Below are 25,578 nucleotides of genomic sequence, written 5' to 3'. Positions count from 1 at the left end.
AAGGTTTTGCCTAGAGGGATTCTCTATGTTTTGAATCTGATTACCCTGTAAAGTATTTACCATCCTGATTTTACAGAGGTGATTCTTTTACTTTTTCTTCAATCAAAATTCTTCTTTTAAGAACCTGATTGCTTTTTCATTGTTCTTAAGATCCAAAGGTTTGGGTCTGTATTCACTTATGCAAATTTGTGAGGATTTTTATCAAGCCTTCCCCAGGAAAGGGGGTGTTGGGTTTGGGATGATTTTCGGGGGAAAGACGTTTCCAAGCGGGCTCTTTCCCTGTTATATATTTGTTAGATGCTTGGTGGTGGCAGCAATAAGGTCCAGTGGCAAAAGGTAAAATAGTTTGTACCTTGGGGAAGTTTTAACCTAAGCTGGTAAAAATAAGCTTAGGGGGTTTTTCATGCAGGTCCCCACATCTGTACCCTAGAGTTCAGAGTGGGGAAGGAACCTTGATAGGGATCCACTAGGGGTGAGAGCCCCAGCCGAGTCTAGTGTCCTAGCTTGGCAGACGGTAGATTGATGCAGGCCTCCTGGCCTACAGTGTGGAATCGGCCATCCAAGGGATAGGGTGGCTGGGGAAGGGGGATGCGGGCCCGCCCAACTCCACCGCCTCCCAGCCCAGGGTCCTAACAGCAGCGGAGTGGTCCACTACTGGATCAGCGGGGATTCAGCTGCAACACACTGACCTAGAAGCAGTCAGCTACGTAGCCGACAGTCGTCGGCTGCCCCAGGGCTACTTCCTACCTCCCCAGGGTTTGGTACCTCTGGGATTCACAGGTCCTCTGGCTCATCTGGGTACACATCATATGGTAGTCCTGGCAACTCCCCTTCTGGGTACGTCTCCTCCAGGGGCAGGGTGTTGCAGAGCACAGATTTAGCTCCCGGCTCATTTCCTTCCCTGACTCCTGATCAACTGAGCTCCCTTTTTTTTTTCCACTGAGTGCATCCCATGAAGTGAGCTGTAGCTCACGAAAGCTTATGCTCAAATAAATTTGTTCGTCTCTAAGGTGCCACAAGTCCTCCTTTTCTTTTTGCAAATACAGACTAACACGGCTGCTACTCTGAAACCTGAGCTCCCTTTATATTTCCTGTCCTGCCCTAGTACTTCTGGTGAGCGGGGCGGGGTGGGTTTGGCTCCACCCATCAAGGGAAGTGTAGTGACCCCTCGCTCTGCAGTCCAGAGGGAAGCCACTTTGCCTTGCTACGGTGACCAATGGCAACCTATGGATTATTCACAAAATATCTAATATTAGTATTTGGTAGTCAAATTTAGAGATTGGTCACCCAGGTCACATGGTTTTGTTTATGGTACCTGAATGGATAAAGAGGAGGAAGGTCTGAATACACCTCATCCAGTTTGTCATAGGGAAAAGGAAGGACTCAGGGGAAAGGGAGAGAGAGAGAGAGAGAGTCAGCAGGAGATAAGAAAGAAGCAACATGCTTATGGAGCAGCACTAGTGGATCAACCACATGTGTTCACTGTTCAATAAGCTGGAGCAGTTGTGAAGGTTCACACATTTGCAAATACCAAAGGTTCTGCCTACAGATGAATAGGACTGAAGCTGGATTCTACTGTATTCTATGCAGGTTCTTATACTTCACCCATCACAATGACATTGAAGTTCCTTCCTGGAGTTCATTAAGTTACATGACTAGCATCTAGCATGCATGATTATTTTCCTAGTATTTGACCAGCACTGATTTTAACCGTGTGTTTTGGTCAAATAATTTGATTTTTCACTTCTCCAAATAAGCTGCTCTAAAGTATACCTGAAGATTCCTTTCCTAGTGCCTTTCCTTTACCACATTAGAGTAACAATCTTTCATGTAAGTGGTCCACCTTGAAAAGCGTGTGTCAAGATGGACTATTGAGATGCCAGCATGCCACTCCCGTCCAGTGGAGGAGACAGATGCAAGCTTATTTTAGCTTTGTGGTTTAAAAACACTGACTTTTGATCTAAGATGTGGAGGAGTGTCGGACCAGGAGTTCTATGGGGAACTGTGGTAAGGCAGCTGGCTCAATGAGTTAACTTCTGTTTGTAGACCACCTAGCACAATGGGGTCCTGGTCCATGACTGGAGTTCCTAGATGCTATGGCAATACAAATAATTATTAATAATAATTAATAATTAATAACAATAATTAATAATAACAACTTCAGAAAAGCTGGACCAGATGGTGTAATTGGTGTAATTGGCATGGCTCCATTGATTTTTTACAAAAGCTCAGGATCTGGCCTTCTTTGTTCAAGAATCAGTATAGAATATCCCATTCCTAATGGTGCTCGTGAGCTGACTTAGTCCCTGTTAATCTGCACACCAACAGAAGGCTTGCGATTTCTTTGGTTCAGCCATCATACCCGTGTTGCACACTGATATTACTTTGAGTGACGCTCAGAATCAGGAATCGCATTACAAAAAGGGACATAGCCAAGGGCGGTTTTTTTAGGGACTCAATAGTCTCTTACTATTTTGGTGTTCGTGAAAAGCAAGCGCCCCAGAGTAGTGATTACTCCTGAACTGGGCAGATGCAATGGAAACTGATCCATCGACACCCCCCCAGCTCTGTTTTGCACCATCCCAGCTACAGTGCTCTTTCTCATGGGGAAAGACCGTGGAGTATTGCGCCACACTGCCTCGTCCTTCTGTGATGTGCCCAAACATCCATTAAGTCTGGCTTGAGGCTGACCGTTGGACTAATTTCACTTGTCTGACCTGAATTCCTTCTTTCATGTTGTGATTGTATTTATATTTGTATTTTTTTTTTCAGATTGAACGCTCCCTGGACTTTGAACAACTCTTGTTCTCACTTATTGGCATAGTTACAGCATTCCACTGGCAAGACAACTCCCTCCAGAAATTCCCAGAGCTTGGAACACAGCTTCCTCCCTCTCCACCTACGGTAGCTATGAAGCACATGCTGTACTATGCACACACATTCAGACCAGGGCTAACCTAAGTGGGCTGAGGCAGCCAGACCTGATAATAGCCCAGGACTCGATATAACAACACCGTGGAACCTGGAGAGGTTATGGAAAGTTGTAGTTTGCCCCAAGGGCTTTTTATTGGGAAGGGAGGGGAAACTGCAGCAGGGTTAGAACCAAGGTACCAACTGTGCCACCGAGACATTCGTTTTGGGCACCCCCAGGTTTTTTGTGTTGCCCGACTCGAGACACCTGAAGCTAAACTCAGCTTTTCTATCCCATGGGTGTATATCACTCACTCCATCAGATTTAATTGTGCAGGCAGCTCTGACTCTGGCACCACCGAGTTAATTTATCCCATAAAATGAGGAAGCCTGAAGGACCAGGGGATTGGCTAACAAGGCTTCCAGCCTATGCAGATGTGGGAGAACAGCAGTGCAGGCTGGAACTTGTTTGCCACATTAGCTAGCTTCAGAGCCAGCTGTCAGAAAATGTAGAGGGGCGGGGTGGGGTGGGGGGTGGGAAGAAAGGGGAAAATATTCCCAGTTGCATTTCTTCAAATGCAGGCAGTGCTTCCCAGGGGATAGCAAACTGGCTTGGGATATCTGGGTTCTAAGCCTGTTTTTTTCCACCGTGTTGCCTCATTTTCATGCACCCTACTGCTAAGCTGTGGTAGGAAAGGCTGGTTGCAGTATGTCTAGCCCTGCCAAAAGCAAGTTGTACCAGAAACGAAAGGCTTTCTTGAAGGATTTCCAGCCAGTTTTCAAAGATCCAATACATTTGGATCATTCATTGAACTCTTTGGCTAAACATCCACACATATGAGTATTCTACTAAAGGAACCTGAGCCCCAGAATATGTGGGGTGGGTTTGTCACTGGCCCTACCTGTCTGTGCAGGGCAGTAAGGCAGTGAACCAGGCCCTCTTTGCACAGGCTGCCTGCATCACTAGCAAGGTGGGGAGAGAAGGTTCTTCGGAGCTGTTCCTTCTTCCTCCCACAGCTGTTTCTTCCCCTCACAGGTCCAGGGGAGATGAGCAGGAAATAGAGCCTTGATTTTGATCCCTGCATACATTAGCCAGTGCATGGAGGGGAAGTAGTTTGCTTCTGGGGTGCGTCTGTTGCAGATTACTGGCCCCCGGAGGAAGAGAGGAATCAGGGAAAGAATGATTGACAGCTGAAGTTCCTTTCCAGGTCTGCTCCTGGAATGGTGGTGTGATGTGTTACCCCTTGCTCATGGCTAGAGGTACGGGCACACGCTAACCCTCTGTGAGCAACTGTCTGAGCCATCACTATTGTACCTGATTGCTTAAGTTGCTTTTCCTGCCTTAATTGGAATCCAAGGACCATAATAATGATCTGAGATTTTTCAAGTGAAGAAGAAGTGACTGGGTGGTTTAGTAATGTCAGTGACCATAACCAATTCATGGGGCGAGTGATCGATCAGTGAGTGCTTGGGAATGCCATGTCTCAGGAATTATGAGGTGGTTAGCTGTCTTGAAAACATACCGTTGAAGCAATCGGAGGATAACATCTAAATCTGCTTATCGAAACCACTATCAGGAAGAGCTGACAAAAAATAGACGGTATGTTTATTAAAAGATCAGTTCTCTTTGTTAACTTAGGTTCAAATTATATAGCCAGTAGACACTTATGTGTTATCTCATTGAGATATCAGTGACACTGTATTACAACATTATAGAGGGCTTTGTAGACTAGTGACAAGGAGCCGAGAGTTTTGCAACTGACATATAATTATCTAATGTACTAGGTGTGCCAAAAATCACTACTCTGGATGGATAAACTGAAAGCACAGAAAGCGAAACAAAAAATACCTGAAGGATTTGCTAAGGGAAGAGAGAAGGAAATAAGGTATCCCTGGAAAACAAATAATCCCCACTGAGGCCTCAATCCAGCAAAGCATTCAGATAAGCAGCAGGATACGGACCCTGGACTTCAGGAAAGCAGACTTCGACTCCCTCAGGGAACGGATGGCCAGGATCCCCTGGGGGACTAACTTGAAGGGGAAAGGAGTCCAGGAGAGCTGGCTGTATTTCAAGGAATCCCTGTTGAGGTTACAGGGACAAACCATCCCGATGAGTCGAAAGAATAGTAAATATGGCAGGCGACCAGCTTGGCTTAATGGTGAAATCTTAGCGGATCTTAAACATAAAAAAGAAGCTTACAAGAAGTGGAAGGTTGGACATATGACCAGGGAAGAGTATAAAAATATTGCTCGGGCATGTAGGAATGAAATCAGGAGGGCCAAATCGCACCTGGAGCTGCAGCTAGCGAGAGATGTCAAGAGTAACAAGAAGGGTTTTTTCAGGTATGTTGGCAACAAGAAGAAAGCCAAGGAAAGTGTGGGCCCCTTACTGAATGAGGGAGGCAACCTAGTGACAGAGGATGTGGAAAAAGCTAATGTACTCAATGCTTTTTTTGCCTCTGTTTTCACTAACAAGGTCAGCTCCCAGACTGCTGCGCTGGGCATCACAAAATGGGGAAGAGATGGCCAGCCCTCTGTGGAGATAGAGGTGGTTAGGGACTATTTAGAAAAGCTGGACGTGCACAAGTCCATGGGGCTGGACGAGTTGCATCCGAGAGTGCTGAAGGAATTGGCGGCTGTGATTGCAGAGCCATTAGCCATTATCTTTGAAAACTCGTGGCGAACTGGGGAAGTCCCGGATGACTGGAAAAAGGCTAATGTAGTGCCAATCTTTAAAAAAGGGAAGAAGGAGGATCCTGGGAACTACAGGCCAGTCAGCCTCACCTCAGTCCCTGGAAAAATCATGGAGCAGGTCCTCAAAGAATCAATCCTGAAGCACTTGCATGAGAGGAAAGTGATCAGGAACAGCCAGCATGGATTCACCAAGGGAAGGTCATGCCTGACTAATCTAATCGCCTTTTATGATGAGATTACTGGTTCTGTGGGTGAAGGGAAAGCAGTGGATGTATTGTTTCTTGACTTTAGCAAAGCTTTTGACACGGTCTCCCACAGTATTCTTGTCAGCAAGTTAAGGAAGTATGGGCTGGATGAATGCACTATAAGGTGGGTAGAAAGCTGGCTAGATTGTCGGGCTCAACGGGTAGTTATCAATGGCTCCATGTCTAGTTGGCAGCCGGTGTCAAGTGGAGTGCCCCAAGGGTCGGTCCTGGGGCCGGTTTTGTTCAATATCTTCATAAATGATCTGGAGGATGGTGTGGATTGCACTCTCAGCAAATTTGCGGATGATACTAAACTGGGAGGAGTGGTAGATACGCTGGAGGGGAGGGATAGGATACAGAAGGACCTAGACAAATTGGAGGATTGGGCCAAAAGAAATCTGATGAGGTTCAATAAGGATAAGTGCAGGGTCCTGCACTTAGGATGGAAGAATCCAATGCACCGCTACAGACTAGGGACCGAATGGCTAGGCAGCAGTTCTGCGGAAAAGGACCTAGGGGTGACAGTGGACGAGAAGCTGGATATGAGTCAGCAGTGTGCCCTTGTTGCCAAGAAGGCCAATGGCATTTTGGGATGTATAAGTAGGGGCATAGCGAGCAGATCGAGGGATGTGATCGTTCCCCTCTATTCGACATTGGTGAGGCCTCATCTGGGGTACTGTGTCCAGTTTTGGGCCCCACACTACAAGAAGGATGTGGATAAATTGGAGAGAGTCCAGCGAAGGGCAACAAAAATGATTAGGGGTCTGGAACACATGACTTATGAGGAGAGGCTGAGGGAGCTGGGATTGTTTAGCCTGCAGAAGAGAAGAATGAGGAGGGATTTGATAGCTGCTTTCAACTACCTGAAAGGGGGTTCCAAAGAGGATGGCTCTAGACTGTTCTCAATGGTAGCAGATGACAGAACGAGGAGTAATGGTCTCAAGTTGCAGTGGGGGAGGTTTAGATTGGATATTAGGAAAAACTTTTTCACTAAGAGGGTGGTGAAACACTGGAATGCGTTACCTAGGGAGGTGGTAGAATCTCCTTCCTTAGAGGTTTTTAAGGTCAGGCTTGACAAAGCCCTGGCTGGGATGATTTAACTGGGAATTGGTCCTGCTTCGAGCAGGGGGTTGGACTAGATGACCTTCAGGGGTCCCTTCCAACCCTGATATTCTATGATTCTATGATTCTATAAGTGCTTAACTTTAAGCATGTGAAAGGTCCCACTGAAATCAATAGGTTGACTCCTGGGTTTTAACTATGTGCTTAGGAGGTTTGCTGGATTGGGGCCTACCTGAATAACGGCTGGTGTGCTCATGCATTCTGAGGTTCAGAAAAAAATAGAGAGGGATTTGAGATAAGTTTGGAACTGCTCACATTTGAATCTGGATCCAAATTATTCCAGATTTCCGGGTGTTTAGAGCTAGAGTTTTGGTTCAACCTTTCATGGTGATTAGGAACCAGATGCAAAGTTCAGATCTGGGATCAGATCAATGCAAGCAATCAGATCAAAATTCAGATCAATGGGAGTTAGGTGAAAATCTGGCTCCGTGTCTCCAGATGAGGGACCTTTCTGTTGGTAATGATACAGCATCTGCCCACCTGGCCCCTTTTCCTCTAGGACCATACTGGTTCCAAATGCTTATAAAATTGTGAACATTTTCACCCAGCTTTCTTCTGTGTTTTTTTTTTTCAATCAAAATTCATTTCTTTAAATCAACATTTGAATCTCTGGGAACATTTTTTGATAAAGTTTTGACCAGTTCTATTTCTCGTTGGAAAGCGGGTGGTAGTCATGCGGTACAGGGGGAGAACTGAGAAAATTGAATCCAAACTCCTCCCACCCTCATTTCATTTGTCAAAAGTCCATTGAAAATCTTCATCCACATTTCAAATTTTAAAAAGAATTCAATCAGCCCTGATGTTTGACCTTTATGGGAGAATCAGTAATTATGCAAACAGAGAGATTCCCAGCCAGAGCTGCAAAATTCAGCGCCATCCCGGAATGATGTTTGTATTAAGGGCATGGCTTAGTCCTTTATAGAGATAGGGGCCAGAAACAACATTTGGGTACCCCCAAAGCTCAGAGATATTCTGATATGGGGTTTGGATTTAGATCCAGTTGTAGGCCTACCTAACCTGTACTCCTACCTCAGAGCTGCAAACATCATTGTATGAGGCATGAGCTTGTGCTGCACTGCGTTTTTCTACCTACAGACTCTCTGTAGCTGAGCAAAAACCCCAAACCAAAAACAGACTACTCATGGATTCCTTTTTATATGCCTCCATGTAATTACGCGTGTGTGTGATCTATGGGATTTTCATTTGAGACAGAGTAGACTAGTAATGGATTGCTTGTGAGCATGTGCAATCTGCTGATGACTCCACCATGTGGTGATACTGCTGTATTGCATCTAAATGTGGTTTCCTACCCCCCACGCCCTTTTCTTCTAACTAGTTTTTTAAAAAGGTATTTAACTCTTCACCGCAGGTGGTTTACTCTTGCATTCCTCTACCATATCTGAACGGATGCTACTGATAAGACCCTTCTACCAGCGGAATGCCATATCAGACACCTGACAGTCAGTGGTAAAGTGAGGTTGCAGAGCAAGAGGAGAAAAGAAGGCAGTGATGTAGTAACCACAAGTGATGATACAGACAGACATGTCACATCATACTTTATGCTCCAATGGGATCACAGAGCTGTACGAGGCAGGAAAGGGTGGCCCTGTGGTATGTTATAGGCATGTATGAGGTGAGAAAGACATGGTCTGGGAGAGGGACATGTACCTCCCTTTGTCTTTCCTCTCCCAGAGCTGTAACATCCCTCCTTGGGCAAGGAAGGCTGGCTACAACTTCCTTTAGAATCCAGCATTGCTATTCATCACATGGCCATAAAAGCCATAGTTTAGCTTCAAGGTTATTTTTGAAATTCAGCTCTGTACCCATGTTCAGCCAGTTCCAGATCTCAGATACAGCCATGGGCTTTAGTTCTGACTCATCTCCATTTTACCTGTAGAATTTTGTACTTCGTCCTCATTTACATAACAGCTGTAGTCTGCTTAATTTTCCACTTGGGATCAGTATAGGGGAGAAGATAATACCTCAAGGGGTCCCATTTGTGGAACAAAGTGCTACCGTCTGTGAGGCCTACAAAAACATGATGGTGACTTGGTTGTTGGGGTGCTGAGACCACTGCCTGTCATGCCGACCAACACTGTCTCCTTGTTTCCTTGTACTCCCCATTGGTCTGGATCCCCCTGTTGCCTCTTGTCTTATACTGAGATTGTAAGATCTTTGGGGCAGAGATCTTTTTTTGTTTGTTTTGTGTTTGTACAGCACCCAGCTCAATCCATAAATTCGTAGATTCTGAGGCCAGAAGTGACCACTGTGATCCTCTAGTCTGACCTCCTGTGTAGCACAGACCAGAGAACTTCCGCAAAATAATTTCTATTTGAACTAGAGCACATCTTTAATGAAAAAAAATCCAGTCTTGCTTTAAAAATTACTCGTGATGGAGAATCCACTACAACCCTGGGTAAGAGGTTCCAGTGGCTAATTAGCCTCACTGCTAAATATTTACACCTTATTTCTAGTCTGAAAATGTGGGGTCCTGGGCCATGCCTAGGTTTCCTAGGCACCACTGCAGTACAAACAATAGTATCAAAATCTGGCCCTTTTCAACCTGCTGGAGCAACCTGCTGAGCCACCAAATTGCCTTAGGGACACTGGTCTACCATGGACTTTCCTAGGAGTAAGACTTCAGTGGGAAAGTCCCTTTTCCAGACCTATGAGGTTCTGGAAAGTTTATCTTGATGTTTCTAACCTTTTATCTCTTGTTACTCATTTTGATTAAAATTCTACAGTAGTCAAATTATGTTTAAATAAATGCTACGCACTTACCTTTGCATGGAGAAATGAATCAAATGCCCTGCTTGTGAACAAGAGGAAAATAAATAAATGAATTAAAAAAATAAACCAGGCATGTTATAGTTTTAACGGTGAAAATTTGACTTCAATAGAAACGTAATAATGAGAATAAATTCAGCTCCCAGGTAAATGATTGTCTTTCTGGGAAATTCCTTATCTTTCATTAACAATAATGCTCTTTATTTCCATCAGACCACCTTGCTTGGCATAACATCCAGCAAACATATTTCTCAAAGGCCAGATTCTATCCAATCTTTATAGGGGGGTGCACTGTTGTTGGGAATGGGGTAGCTGCATGGCACATATAATAGTCAGGAGGATTTGAAGTCTCTGTCCTCAGAGGACCAAGATGCTGCTCTCTCCCTGCTCCAGTTTAGGTCCAAAGGGATCAGAAAGGGTAAGGAAGAGCCAGAGCCCATAAAGAGGCCACAGGAAGCAGAGTGTATGTTAGAGCAGCCCAGGGGGTGCTCTAACTTATACACGGGGGTGGGCAGGTTCAGCATACAGGGGGCACAATGGCCTGTAGACACCCCTCTCACCCCCAAGCCCAAGTCACGTGATTGGCTACACTGCATGGGATGTGATCTGTACATGCATTAACAGTTTCACAGCTCCAGCTACACGTGTTGGTGGGGAAAGGCTGGGCTTTTTCAGCAGTAGCCTGTTTTTTTACAGGGTGAATCCTACATGGCTATTTTATAGGAAGTTGTTTTAAAGAACAGACCCCTGCACAGCAACATGCTTTGTTCCAGAGCTACACCCCTGCCCCTTATATGTTGCAGACTCACGATCCTTTTGAACTTGGTAGGTGATGGTTTTGGCTGGAGTAGACCAGTCAGATGCAGGTACTACATCACCCCGAGCCTCAATGTGTCACTGGGCAAGCTATTGGGTTCTTGTTTACTCAGTAACAATTCATGGCCTTGCTTTCAAGTGGGGAGGAGGGAGTCAAAAGGAAATGTGTCCTTTGGTATTTTTCAGTAGCATGATTGCTATAGAGCTCTTCAAAGAACGGGGCTGTTGAAGAGCAGCAGAAGGGATGGTGAAGGGATCAGTGTGTCCCTTGTGCTTGAAGCTTGGCAGAGAAACCAGAAGAACCTGCAGAACCTGCGAGAGGGAATAAGAAGAGTGGCCAGGGCTAATGCATTGTCCTCTTGCATTGCATCTGAAATTGACCTTATTAGTTGGCTGTACAGGATGGCGGAACTGGGGCTTCTGTAAGGAGGCAAAGCACATGCACAAAGACAAAGCAAGGAAAAGGAATGCAAAGGAATCTGAATGGCAAGGTCATGTGGGAGCTTGCTGTTGTGCTCAATGAGTTTCTATTTATGGACTTCTCTGGCCTCTGCCACTGTTATCTGACCACCCCACAGTCTCCAATACGATTGTTCTCACAACCCTCCTGTGAGGTAGGGAAGTGTCATTATTCCTTTGTGTAGGTGGAAATGAGGCCCAGATCCCCAAAGGGAGCTGGGCACCTGGATACCTTGGAAGGTCTGGGCCAGAGAGACTAAATCCAAGGTCACACAGAAATGTTGCTGGTCAAAACTGTCTTTTCATGGAAAATTGGCCTTTCAACGCAGCAAAATGTTTTGCAAGAAAAGTCTGTTTGCTGTGGTGTTTTTTGTTTTAATTTTTGTCAAAAGATGGAATGCCCAAAACTGAAATATTTTGATTGTCAGCTGGAATTTTGGAATGTTAGAGTTTCTGCCAGAAAAAAATATCAAAATGTCCCATAGTAAACAAAGCCATTTTCCAACCAGCTCTGCAGGTAAGGTTAGTAGAAAAGCAGAGAACTGAACATAGGTCTCCTGAATCGCCTGCAGGTGCCTTGGCTACATACCCACCTTTCCCCCATGCCCTCATTCCACTTGCCTCACTGTTATATTAGCCAAATGTAGTAAGTGCACAGTGTATGCATATAAAATGATGGGGTCTAAATTACTGTTACCACTCAAGAAAGAGATCTTGGAGCCATTGTGGATAGTTCTCTGAAAACATCCACTCAGTGTCCAGCGGCAGTCAAAAAAGCAAACAGAATGTTGGGCATCATTAGAAAAAGGGATAGATAATAAGACAGAAAATATCATATTGGCTCTATATAAATCCATGGTACGCCCACATCTTGAATACCGTGTGCGGATCTGGTAGCCCCATCTCAAAAAAGATATATTGGAATTGGAAAAGGTACAGAAAAATGATCAGGGGTACGGGACAGCTTCCATATGAGGAGAGATTAGTAAGACTTGGACTTTTCAGCCTGGAAAAGAGACGACTAAGGGGGGATATGATAGAGGTCTATAAAATCACGACTGGTGTGGAGAAAGTGAATAAGGAAGTGTTATTTACTCCTTCTCATAATGCAGGAACTAGGGATCACCAAATTAAAATAATAGGCAGCAGTTTTAAAACAAACAAAAGGAAGTATTTTTTCACACAATGCACAGTCAATCTGTGGAACTCTTTGCCAGAGGATGTTGCGAAGGCCAAGACTATAACAGGGTTCAAAAAAGAACTAGATAAGTTCATGGAGGAGAGGTCCATCAATGGCTATTAGCCAGGATGGGCAGGGATGGTATCCCTAGCCTCTTTTTGCCAGAAGCTAGGAATGGGCAACAGGGGATGGCTCACTTGATGATTACCTGTTTTGTTCATTCCCTCTGAGGCACCTGGCATTGGCCACTGTCGGAAGACAGGATATTGGGCTAGATGGACCTTTGGTCTGACCCAATATGGCCATTCTTATGTTCTTATGTGTGCTGTCACAATGCTAGAAAAACACAACAGTGTAATTGTAGTGCATTCCACAGTGGGGCCAGTGGAGCTTGTAATGATACAGGTGCACTGCACGAAACCAATGTAACCAAAAAGCACAGCTTTTCTTAAGCAGGAGTTGGTGAAGCTGGAGGGCTTGGGTTTTGTGAAGGGCTTAATAAACTGAGCTCTCTCTCTCTCTCCCTCTGTCGCAGGGGTTACACCGTGAACATTGCTCTTATCTCACTGTCTGACCTCCCACCATTTCTGGTAGGTTGCGTCTTGGATTCCGCACTTACGCCGCACCCTAGAGATGTAGGAATAAGCTGGGCTGTGAGGCACTGCAGGAGGTGGCCTGGACCCTGGACTCTTCCAACACGTGGTCCAGTGCAGCTGAGCCAAAGCAGGGTAGACGAGTGTTAAAATTTGCTGATGGTATCATCCAGCAGCTGATTGCTATTGTCCTGCAGCAGCTGGGGCCAGGGAAGTAATTGTGCCTCAAGTACGCCACCCCTTGTCCCGGGCTGGGCCTCCAGGCACCATCTAGCCCTCAGAGATTTCAGTTAAATCAGTCCAAAACCGCAAGGGGAGCTGTCCTACCCCGCTGCCTCCTCTTTGCCCCCTGCTACTCCCTGCTCCCCAAGCACGGAGACTATTTGCAGTGCAAGCTGGACATTTCACCCAGCTATAACGAGTCACGAATAGGGCTCATAATAAGCACATACCTGGCTCTAGCCCCTTTCATCTGAGGCTCTCAAAGTGAGCTACAGACGTGAATGAACAAAGGCTCTCAGTAGTCCTGGGCAGTAGGAAATACGTCCCTGTAAACGATGGGGAGTCTGCAGGCAGAGGGAGGCCATGGAAAAGAGCTCCGTGTTGGAAGGTGGATTGTCTCTGGGCAACGGCAGTCAGAGAGATGGGAGAGCGAGCGCGACGCTGGAGGGAAGGGCCGACGGTGCGGCAGAGTGGGCGGGCGGGCTCCCAGCCGACAGCATCCAGCAGCACCCAGACCCGACGCTCGCTCATGCCGAAAACACACCAGCACAGCGAGTGTGGTGTCACCCCGTCCACAGGGGCATAACTACAATGGTGCAAGTGGTACAGTCGCGCCAAGGCCCACAAGGTGACGGGGGGGGGGGTAACCAGAGAACGGTTTTGATATCGAACCTGGTAGTCTGGAGTGAAATGGGAGGGTGTACCGTCCTCTCTCTGGAGATAGACGAGGCGTGTGTCCTCACTGGTGCTGTGGATAGGACCCAGGCGTCCAAGAGTGTAGAGCCATTGTCCGGAGATGTACCCGGACGGAATATACAAATTCCCTCCAGCTGTCTGGAGGTCGGGGTGGAGGGCTATTCCTTCTGGCACTGCTAGCCATGGAGAGTGCTTGGACTTAGCCACAAGGCATCTACCCCTTCATGCCACTGCCAGCCTGGCAGAAGTTGAGCTGCAGTGTGCCACAGCAGAGACCTGACTAGGGGAGAGCAGGGCGGCTGCCCACCGTCCCCACCAGGGCACGGGATGACTGGGATGAGGGGCCTGTTTGGCTGGGGTGACCCCAGGCCCTGGGCCTGAGCAGCTGGCAAGGACACACGGAGAAGACGTGGGGGGATTGCAGTTCTGTGGCATGTGTGGGGAGCAGGGGCCCGGAGACTGAGCGCAAGGTAAAAACACTGACAACTTTGCCTGGGAGGGGAGAGGGGAAGCTGGGGAATAGATCAGAGCTGGGGGGTAGGGGAAGGAGGCTGGAGGCCAACAGGGTTGAGCTTTGGGGCTGGATTGGAGCTGCTGAGGGCAGAGGAAGGGGGTTGAAGCAGAGCGGGGGGTCTGGATTCAACTTGGAGAGATGGGGAGAGTGTGGGGGGGCATTGGAGTGGAACTGGAGGGGACTGAGGGGGGATCTGGGGGAGGGCTTGTAGGGGCCTGAAATGGGACTGGGGGTGGGTTAAGGAAGTGGGGGGGCCAGGAGGGGAGCTAAAAAGGCTGGTGGGGGGTTAAGGGAGAACTGGGGGGGGGGGGCTGGATCAGAATTGGAGGGGAGTGAGGGGATCATGGGGGGAACTGGAGGGACAGGAGGGCTGGACTGGGGCTATGGGAGAGCTAAGCAGGAGCTGTGGGGCTGGATGAGGGCCACAGGAGGGGCTGGAGAGCAGCCAGGCAGAAGCTAGGGGATGGGGAGGCTGGATTGGGGCTGTGGGGGAACTGAAAGGGGGGCAGATTTTGGAATTGGGAAGGGGGCCCCTAACCTATTTTGCACCGGGGCCTTGTTGCACCACTGCCCATCATGGGCAGCCCATGCTGCAACAGGCATAGGTGTATCGCAGCCCCTTTGGAATGACAACAGTGCTTTGCGTACATACGGCATCTTCCCTCAGAAGTTCTCACGGCCATGTGCAAGGATTAATTAATCCTCACAACACCCATGTGTGGTAGGCACAGCAATGTCACTGGCAAAGTAATTTCAGAAGCAGTGTCTTTAATATCATATTCCCACGTTCGCACTGCATCCTCTCTGACACAATATTATATATTATTTCCTCAGCCTGCCTGCTGTTATTCAACTCTGTCTTATGCCTTACCGCATTCTATACATATGATTAGTATTTGTTATTTGTGTTATGGTAGAACCTACCAATGTCAGGCATCCCACTGGATACACACACACAGTAAGAGACAGTCACTGCCCATGCAAGAGTTTACAATCTGAAAAGACATGACACACAAAGAATTAAATCTTTCTGTAGAGCTAAAGATAGTTAGATTTTTTTTTCGTTGAAAAGCAATTAGTAAAAAAAAAAAAGAGGTCTTTTAGTCAAAATTATCATTGAAAAATTTACGTTTTGACAAGATTTTTCACTGAAAGAAACCCAGACATCAAAATCATAAGGTTTTTTTGCTTTTGGTACAAAAATTAATTAATAATAATAATAATATAATAATTTTTCGGTAACCCAAAAATGTTTACCAAAGTCCTACATTTTTTTTTAACTGAAAACAATTTTTGGATTTTGGTGATTGGATGAAAAAATGAAAACCACGGAATGAATTTTTTCCTCCTGATTTTTCAGAATTGCCAATGTACTGAAAAATCCTACAGTCACCCAGCTCTCGTCCCATACTTTAGAGATACTGGGTCACACAGCCATCCCTCATATGGAATGCTAAGTGTTCACATCTTCAACTCATTCATTCTGACTTCTCATATTCCTTTCTTTTCCTGCATAGGAGTTTGCTTATGAGAACATACAGTGATTGTGAAGAAACAGGCAAAGTAATTGCTCCATTTAAATTATCAGAGGTGTAAGTAACATCCCTTTAAAGATATGTGTGAACCAAATTCTGCCCTCAGATACCTAAGTGTGATCCCCATTAACTTCAGTGAGAGTGATGTGTGTATCTCCAAAGGCAGAATTTGTTCCTATCTATTAATCTACCTCCTACTTACTCTAAACATATCTATTTTCTGTCTGCTTAACTCTGTTAATTAGTGAATGTTTGTAAATCACTTTGGTGATGTAAAGCCATATATAAATGCTAAGTATTATAATTATTTTTATCTGCCTGCCCATATCCTTTTACCTATTTGGCTGTCTACCTTCACTATGTATACTAATAAAAATAAATACAATACATAGCACTTATATAGTGTTTTTAATCTTCAAAGTACTTTACAAACATTAACTAATTAATTTAATCTAGCCATCTTGCAAACAACTCCTTCAACCAACCAGTGGTTTTTGTTTCTGTGAAAGAATATGCTTTGCAAGAAAAAAAAAAGAGTTACATTGTATTTTATTATTTTTTTAAATATTTTACTATGATGTGGTAATAAATAGGTAAGGTGACATGGATTCCAAGGCCACTGTAGGGACCACTGTGATCATCTAGTAGCCTGACTTCCTGTATAACACAGGCCATAAAACTTCCCCAGAATAATTCGGAGAGCAGACCTTTGAGAAGAACATCCAATCTCGGTTTAAAAATCCCCCCTGCTCCTTGGTAAATTGTTCCAGTGGTTAATTACTAGCACCCTTAAAAATGTACACCGTATTTCCAGTCCAGTCTGCTGAGTAAGGAATGCACAGTAGTGGTGCGTAGCAGGAAAACATAGCATATACTATAGACAGTAATGTCATATAGTGGCCCGACCATGGTGAGATATCAAAGCGCAATTGTATTTTAGGCTTAGCTCTGACTGTATGTGCTGGCATGGCTTTAAGTCAGATACTTCATATTACCAAAGTGTTATGGGTTTGTTTGTTTTTCTTCAGTGCTGATTATACAGAAGCTACTGCTAAATATTTCTGCTAACTCCCCTTCTAAAGATCGTTTTCAAACAAGCATTACGGCTAAGATTGTCAAACATGGGTGCTTACCATTAGGCTCCTGGTTTGGATCTTCAAAGGGACTTAGGCTCCTAACTCCTATTGAAATCAGTGGGCGTTGGGTACCTAAACCCCTTTGTGCTAAATCCATACTGAGGCACCTAAATAAGTGGCCTTATTTTCAGAAGTTATGAACACCTTGTGACATGAACAGGACCTGCTCACTCTTCAAACTGAGGCTTAAATATGGATTTAGGATCGTGCCTTTCCTTGGGTATCTATTTAAAAAAATATCGTCCATTTATTTTGTACTGACTGTTATTTATATTGTGGAAGTAGCACCTACGGGTCTCAACTGAGATCGGGGCCCCACTGTGGTGGCTACTGCACAACACCCCCTGCCCAACAGTGCTGATAGTCTAACCCAGAGGTGGGCAAAGTACGGCCCGCGGGCCACATCTGGCCCGCGGGACCGTCCTGCCCGGTCCTTGAGCTCCTGGCCGGGGAACCTCGTCCCCGCCCCTCCCCTGCTGTCCCCTCTCCCCCGCAGCCACACCGCCGCATGGGCAGCACTCTGGGCAGCGGGGCTGTGCGCTCCTGCAGCGCTGAGCGGCAGCGTGTCTAGCTCTGGCCTGGCGGCACGGTTGCCAGACATGCTGCTCTGAGCATCATGGTAAGGGGGTGGGGGGTTGGGTAAGGGGCAGGGGATCCTGGGGGGCAGTCAGGGGACAGGGAGCAGGAGGCGGTTGGATGGGGCTGAGGTTCGGGGGGGGGGCAGGGGATGGGGAACGGGTGGGGGTGTTAGATGGGGGGGTCCCTGGGGGGCAGTTATGGGCTAGGGTCCCGGGAGGGGGCAGTCGGGGATAAGGAGCGGGGGGGGAAGAGTTGGATGGGGGGTGGTTCGGAGGGGGGCAGTCAGGGCAGGAAGTGGGAGGGGGCAGATAGGGGGCGGGGGCCAGGCTCTTTGGGGAGGCACAGCCTTCCCTTCCCGGCCCTCCATACCGTTTTGCACCCTGATGTGGGCCTTGGGCCAAAAAGTTTGCCCACCCCTGGTCTAACCAGACAAGGCAGAGTGAGGAAGTGAGTTGCCCAAGTTCATGCAGGAGGTCAATGACAGAGCTAGGACTGGACTCCAAGCCTGTTGATTCCCAGTCTACTACTTTATCACAGAATCATAGACTATCAGGGTGGGAAGGGACCTCAGGAGGTCATCTAGTCCAACCCCCTGCTCAAAGCAGGACCAACCCCAACTAAATCATCCCAGCCAGGGCTTTGTCAAGCCGGGCCTTAAAAACCTCTAACGATGAAGATTCCACCACCTCCTTAGGGAACCCATTCCAGTGCTTTACCACCCTCCTAGTGAAATGGTGTTTCTTAATATCCAATCTAGACCTCCCCCACTGCAACTTGAGACCCTTACTCCTTGTTCTGTCATCTGCCACCACTGAGAACAGCCGAGCTCCATCAGAACATGTTGCCACACAACTGGCAACGGGTTGAGACAGTCTGTTCAGGTTTAAACCTTCAAATCTGTTATTATTCCTAACACCTTTGATGGTTCAAAATCTGAGATTTTTTAAAATATACTTTGTCACCTTGAAAACTGTTTGTTTGCTATTTGTTTTCACTTTTAAAATAGATTAGTCAGTTTTACTTTGATGTCTAGTCAGTTTCCAGTTCTGGTTCTCATATATTAACAGAATGCTGTAATGTTTGGGTTGCAAACAACGCTCTAAGGGCCTGGTCCTACCTTCACTGAGCAAAGAAATGGGAATTTTGCTGCAGGATTAGGCCCCCATTCAAAAAATGGACCACTTCCATAGTTAAAGTAGGCAGGATTCGCCCCTCAATTCCAACAAAAACCTGTTTTCGCTGTTTGTTTTTTTTTAATGGAGTTTTCTTCAGATTCTATTATATTTGCTTATGTAGGCAGAATGCAATTGGAATTTGACCACGGTATCAGGGCCCACCTCCTTACACGTGTCAAGGAGCCTTTGAGGACCACTAGTGATTAGGGGATGGATTCTGCATTGCGTCCAAGTTGGCACCCTTAGCAGCACGGTTCTGCCTAGCACCATGCTGAGGTTTAAATTTGGGCACAGTGCCTCCTGCTGAATTCCCATCACCACTCCCTCTGGTTTTCATAAACCATTGAATTGTTATTTTTACTCCTCCTTCTGCTCTAACAATTAAAATTAGATCCAAATTCTCTCACAGCCTGAGACTTTGTATGCCAGGTAACATCTCAACGCACTTAGCATCATTGATTTATCATTCTCAGAGAACAATACACCACAGCTTTATTTTGTGTGAGAGCCTTCAGACAAACTGCATCCCAAACCAGGAAACAAATTGAAATAACAAATCAGAGCAGAGGTAGAGAAAGCTACGGATGGTTTTGTGGATGAGGCAGTGACTTGGGAGTCAGGAGACCTGGGCTCAGCCATAGACTCCCTTAATGACTTTGAGCATGACACTATCTATCCTGTGTTTTAGTTCCCCATTTCTAAAGTGGGGATAACACCTCCCTATTACAAGGCAGTGTTGTGAGGATAAAATCCGTTGATGACTGTGATGTGCTCAGCTGCTCTGGAGGTGAGTGCTGTGTAAGACCCTAGATAAATAATGGCGGGCAAGGAAAGATGATTTCACAGAGAAAGACACACAGGTAGCCTCTTCCAGGCAGATGGGAGGGTTCTTGCAACTGCTGTGGCTAGATTGTCTGGAGGGACAGTGTGGGCTAGAGAAGGGGAGAGATTGGAATAGCAAGACATAGAAAGAGACAAGATTAAGGGGTCAGAATAGAAAAAGCCAGGTCAGCAATCTTCTGGTCTTTGCTTTAAAATGATGAAACCTCAAAACAACCACTGAGGATTTGCAAAAGGAATGAGAGAGAGAGAGAGCGCATCTATGTAGCCCAGTGACGCTGGAAGGTGCTGCCATCTGAACGTGGATAGGTGAATTGACAAGTCAAGGTGACTTCAGAGCCAGTTTATAGCAGCAAGTTAAAAGATCATAAGGAATCTGATTCAAAACAGATTAGGCGGTAATTCCCCTACCTGCACTATGCAGTGAATGGTTAACACAATGCCCTTTACAGATGCAAAACCCCTGAAATGCCTCTCTGGGGAGAAAGGAAAAAACAACCAAACGACTGATAGAAACTCGAACCTCACAGTTCATTTGAATTCAGAAGGAAAAATGTTCAGAGGGAATGTTATTTAGACATTTTCCTCAGTGATGCGGAGGAAGACAGAACATGTTTTTAATTGCAAAGCCAAATGGTTATACATGGGTCTTGTCATGCTTGTGAGAACTTGTTCCTTCAGAGCTGCCTCCCCCCGCACTACTTCCCCCCCACCAAGACAGGCTTGCCAAGACTTTGTCTAAGAATGGTTACAGTTAAAATATGAAGCTTCACAGGTATTTTTGGAGAAGAAGTCAATCTGTCAGAGGTGTCATCAGAACTGGATATATCTGCCCATCTGTTACCACTTGCTGATTACAGATTCAACTACTAATTGTCATAAATCTCAGCACAAAACATGCAACAAAATGCACTTGAAAAAAAATGGACCAAACAGATTTGACAACCCGAATCACAAGGCAGAAACGATCAGTCCCTTTGCCACCGTGAGCCCTTTTACTGTTTAATATTCCAGTGGATACATTTATTGTTGTGTCAGTTTGCTTGGGGCAACATTGCTGACATTCCGTAACAGGAATGGTGCGTGAACATGGCAAGAAATAAACCAACTTCTCTCAGGAAGATTTTCCCTAATAAAGCCAGACATTTCTTTAAGGGCATACCTGGATATGTTATAAGGCAAAGCCTCACAAAACTATAGGGCTTTCTTTCTTAGGGGTCAGACTGTCATGAACTTTGGCTTTAGTCCCAAAAATGAAAGCAAATCTCTGTCAAGAAACCGTCTCCTGTCATAACTATGTGAAACCACAAATTGTGCGTGGTTTTGATGTGAAACCAGATTGCCCCCTGAAACTGGGCTCCAAAAGTTAACACACTGCAGATTTGATTAACCTAACCTTAGTTCTGAGTCTAAAAATAAACCCAAACCTAAGCGAGTTTCATGCAGCTTTGGATCTCATCTCCAGCATTTTAAACAGATCTAGTTATTAGTATTTTAAAGTGCAGTTATCCTCCGAAAATTGACTGGGTCCTATGTGTTTTTGGGTACCACAATTTTTGGTGGGGCCAACTTGAGACAGCTCAATAGGGCCTGATGTTGGGAAAGTGGTGAGCATCCACCTTCTGAAAATCAAGCTCCTTCAAAGTAGTTCTGACACAATTAAATTTGAGACTCGCTTACTGTTTAACGGACCATTTTTCAAAGTACCCTCAAGTCCACATGGGTTGTCTTGAAAAATTGCTGTTCCTCATTGGGTTCTAAGCGATATCTTCAAGTGCTTCATTCTGAAGGAGCATCTGTCATGGCAGAGAGCTAGTCTGTGAGTGACTGGCATCTTGGGCTATCGCCCAAAGAGGGCAGAGTTAAGCTTGCATTGATGGAAGCAGGCCTAAAATATTAGAAAAGTCACTTTATTTCTGTGTTCAAATAGTGGCATCTGAATAAATTGGGGCTCGGTTATGGTTTTACCCTGAGGACGGGGCAGTGCATTTGGTTCTGTGCCAGGAGCGGACCAGGAACCAGATTGTGGCTCAAAGTCGCCATTGGCTTCCTGGGTCTCCTTGTTGCTTTGGAGAGGGTGAATAATCAGCACCGGCCCTGTATCTGGCTCCAATTACTTTCCTCGCCTGCCAACTCCCCATCTACCTACACAAGAAAAAAACGTTGGCAGCTAGGGTGTATGTGTAAGTCACACCCACTCTTTGTGGTACTTTGTCTCCCTCTAGTGGTGGGTGGGCCACACTAGAGGATGATGACTCTGCAACAGTCTACTAGTAGGGTTGGATCTTAGAGCTCAGGGAGTAGCAGCTTGTGCATTTAGATCCAGAGATTCTAGCTTCAATCCCTGCTGCTGACAACCTGCACAGGGCTGCATCATGTCATTAGCAGCTCTGAATAGGCTGCTGCTACCTGCAGCTTCTGTTACTCCTCTGTATGGTAGAATCAGACAAGCCACAGCCTGGCCCTCTCTTTACATGAGATTTGATGGATGCTTAACCCTTTGCAGGCTGTGGTCCTGTGTAATCACCTCCACTCCCACATTCATTTGGCTGGCAGTCTGGGAAAATAATTAACAGCAAAGGAACAGACTTTGTCTGCCATTAGTGGAAACGTAAGTAAGTGTTTTCCTTGTTTGGGAATATCTCACATTCTATTAATGCCAAAACTTCATGTTATATACTCTAAAGACAAATTTTTCACTGGTTTAGTGTTTAAAGTAAAGTGACACTTAAGAAGGAGGGTGGTTTTTTTTCTTTTTTTTTGCATTGATGAAAGGGGACATAACTAGGTATCTAGCCATGAAGGGTCAAATGTTTGACACTGAAAACAGGTTGCTCGTCCAAAATTCTTTTTTGATTGGTGATGAAAAGCAAAGCGCCACAGCTAATGATTACGGGAAAGAATGTCAGAACTTTTTATTAAGCCATATTGCGAACGCTGATGCTTGCAAAGGTATTGACTCCCTAATTCTCTGAAATCAACAGGCAGTGGATGTGTAGAAGAGTGAAGAGGACATAGAGAGGCAGATTTTCTTCACCGACTCCATTTTTGCAGGGGGCAATTTTTCACTTGCATTTTTGCACCAGTCATAAATTGCGGGTACAAATATTTACGTAGGTTGAGAGGTGTTCTCCTAAAATCAGAGGCAATCCATTGTTCTAGCTGCTCTTTCAAAATGCCATTATAAATCAGGTTTCAGAGTAGCAGCCATGTTAGTATGTATCTGCAAAAAGAAAAGGAGTACTTGTGGCACCTTAGAGACTAACAAATTAGCTCTTAAATGCCCTTTGATTGTTAATCAACATAACAAACTACCAAAAGCGAAAGCATTTTACCATTCCCCCACCATTCTGTCCAAACTAGGGCTTTTACAGTTAGGATAATAAACCAGATCTGGTTTGTACCAAGGGGGGAAGTGAGACTGCTTTCCTAACTGACTCCTCTCTCATGGGATATCCATCTACCTGTTTGTGCTTGTCAATCAGGTACTTCAAAGTCTGAATACTAATTTTTGTGCCCACAATTAACTACAGGTGCAAAATTCAACCCACAACAATTGAAGCTGGATTTAGATCCTCCTGCAAAGCTTTCCAAGGCAATGAATGTAGACAGTGCATTAGAACAGGTACAATGGATATGTCTGTGCTGCAATTGGGAGGTGTGATTGCAGCGCACATGGGCATAACTGAGGTATTGGTAATTAGCGATGAAGCTGTGACAGCATGAGCTAGCCACTCAAGTATGTATCCAGGGTCCCAGGCAGGCTTGGACTTGAGTGGCTAGCCACTGTTACTTCTCTGCTATTTTTAATGAGCTAGCTAATGACTACACATTCTCAAATCTCACTTCTCGAGTGCCATGTAGACATACCCAATGTCTCCCTTCACAGAGTGCTGGAATTTTAGGGTGATGATTTTGCGAGGGGGGGGGGGGGGGAAGGTGGAGGGGGGGAGGGGTGTATGCACAGAGTATGCCAGAGCTGTGTATCCCTTCTAGCCTGTTGTGGCAGGTAGCTACACAGCTCAGCAGACTAGCTGCAACTCACACAAAAGCATTCCCATTTGCCAAATGAGTCAGCCCTGAGCACATTCACGTGTCCCCACTTTAATACATGCAGAGAGCGTCCTCCAGGTGAGACAAACCTAATTCTACCAGCTCTGTCAGGAGGCAAGTCAGCAGGCAGGCCACAAGAATTCTTTGTTTGAGTCTCAGCTGTTGCATGAGCCAGGCCACTGCAAAAGGGGACTCCATGCATGGGGAAAGTCAACCACCAGTTGGCAGACACATTGCCTGTCATCTCTTTGTCATCCTCTGGCAAACCACAGACCCCAGAGATCACATCTGGTCAGCTGGACATGTCTCCAAAGGTCAGTGCTTGAGCTTATTGGGCACTGCAAACAATTTTAACAACAGAAATCTGCTCTTTGATATTTTGCAAAGAAGGTCTCAGCACGTTGGATAAGGTGCCCTTTGTAAATAATTTGCCCCTAGCCGTTTACAAAGATTCTTCTTTAGCTCAACTAGTGGGACCTGTGCTTTAAGGCCCTAAATCAGAAAAGCACTTAAGCATGCATTTAAGTCCATACTGATGAAAGAAAGAATTTAAGAATGTCCTTGACTTCAGTTTTCAGAGTAGCAGCCGTGTTAGTCTGTATTCGCAAAAAAAAAAAAAAAAAAAAAAAAGGAGTACTTGTGGCACCTTAGAGACTAACAAATTTATTTGAGCATAAGCTTTCATGAGCTACAGCTCACTTCATTGGATGCATTCAGTGGAAGGTTCCTTCCCCACTCTGAACTCTAGGGTACAGATGTGGGGACCTGCATGAAAACCTCCTATGCTTACTTTTACCAGCTTAGGTTAAAACTTCCCCAAGGTACAAACTATTTTACCTTTTGCCCTTGGACTTTCGCTGCCACAAGCAAACGTCTAACACCGGTTACTGGGAACAAGTCCGTTTGGAAACGTCTTTCCCCCCAAAATCCTCCCAAATCTTACACTCCCTTTCCTGGGGAAGGTTTGATAAAAATCCTCACCAATTTGCATAGGTGAACACAGACCCAAACCCTTGGATCTTAAGAACAATGAAAAAGCAATCAGTTTCTTAAAAGAAGAATTTTAATAGAAAAAAAAGTAAAAAGAATCACCTCTGTAAAATCAGGATGGTAAATACCTTACAGGGTAATTAGATTCAAAACACAGAGAATCCCTCTAGGCAAACCCTTAAGTTACAAAAAGACACAAAAACAGGAATATCCATTCCATTCAGCACAGCTTATTCTCTCAGCCATTTAAAGAAATCAGAATCTAACGCATATCTAGCTAGATTACTTACTAAGTTCTAAGATGCCATTCCTGTTCTGTCCACTGAATGCATCCGATGAAGTGAGCTGTAGCTCACGAAAGCTTATGCTCAAATAAATTGGTTAGTCTCTAAGGTGCCACAAGTCCTCTTTTTCTTGACTTCAGTGACACTTTTGCCTGTGCTTTAAGTTAAGCAGGTTCTTAAGTCCTTTCCTGAATAGAGATGCTTTCCCGACTCAAGAACTTGGAATCCAAGATCCAAGCATCAAGCCATACAGTGTACTGATAATGTCACCACTGGGACATGCGCAGTCTAACCTAGTGGTCAGACGAGGAGTCAGGCCAGGTCAGATACCAGGAGGTCAGGGTCTGAGACAGGCCAGAGGCAAACTGAGAGTCAAGTGTTAGGCGTCAGGTTGCCAGGAGACCAGAGTCAGGCAGTAGGAGCAAGTATTGCAGGCGAAGCAGTCCAAAACAGGGGAACCCCATTGCATGGACAACTTCCTGTTCTTGTGCCTCATTTAAATAAGAGCTGGGAATGAGTCAGGACCCAGTGTTCCACCAATCAGAGCCCAGGACTTGAGACCTCTGTCAGAGTTCAGCTTCTATGCTGGTCCCTGCTAGCAGGTCACTGGGTGATGGGTTGGAACGTGCCACTACTCAAGAGTCTTGTAGAGCTGTGTTCAAGGCCTGTTGTCCCTGACAGATAATTAGGAAGACCTATGTGGCCATGGACTTACTAGAGTGCGTTAGCAACTGGGTCAATTTCTTGT

At 45.6% G+C, this 25,578-nt stretch overlaps 1 long non-coding RNA gene across 6 annotated transcripts in view; it reads left to right on the top strand.

Annotated features, from left to right (window-relative positions):
- The window catches only part of LOC142070661 (uncharacterized), a 183,044-nt gene that overhangs the window by 139,876 nt on the left and 17,590 nt on the right, over window positions 1-25,578 (top strand). For 5 of the 6 annotated variants that reach the window (XR_012666608.1, XR_012666610.1, XR_012666605.1 and 2 more), the window contains 2 exons: window positions 2,773-2,904; window positions 4,696-5,131. This is a non-coding gene — a long non-coding RNA (uncharacterized LOC142070661). Of the gene's footprint in view, window positions 1-2,772; window positions 2,905-4,695; window positions 5,132-25,578 lie in introns of those variants that run through there. The other variant, XR_012666607.1, reaches the window with a different exon arrangement.

The sequence above is a fragment of the Caretta caretta genome, chromosome 1, assembly GCF_965140235.1.
Source record: "Caretta caretta isolate rCarCar2 chromosome 1, rCarCar1.hap1, whole genome shotgun sequence".
Lineage (NCBI taxonomy): Eukaryota > Metazoa > Chordata > Testudines > Cheloniidae > Caretta > Caretta caretta.
This window is presented reverse-complemented; position numbering and strand designations above follow the sequence as displayed.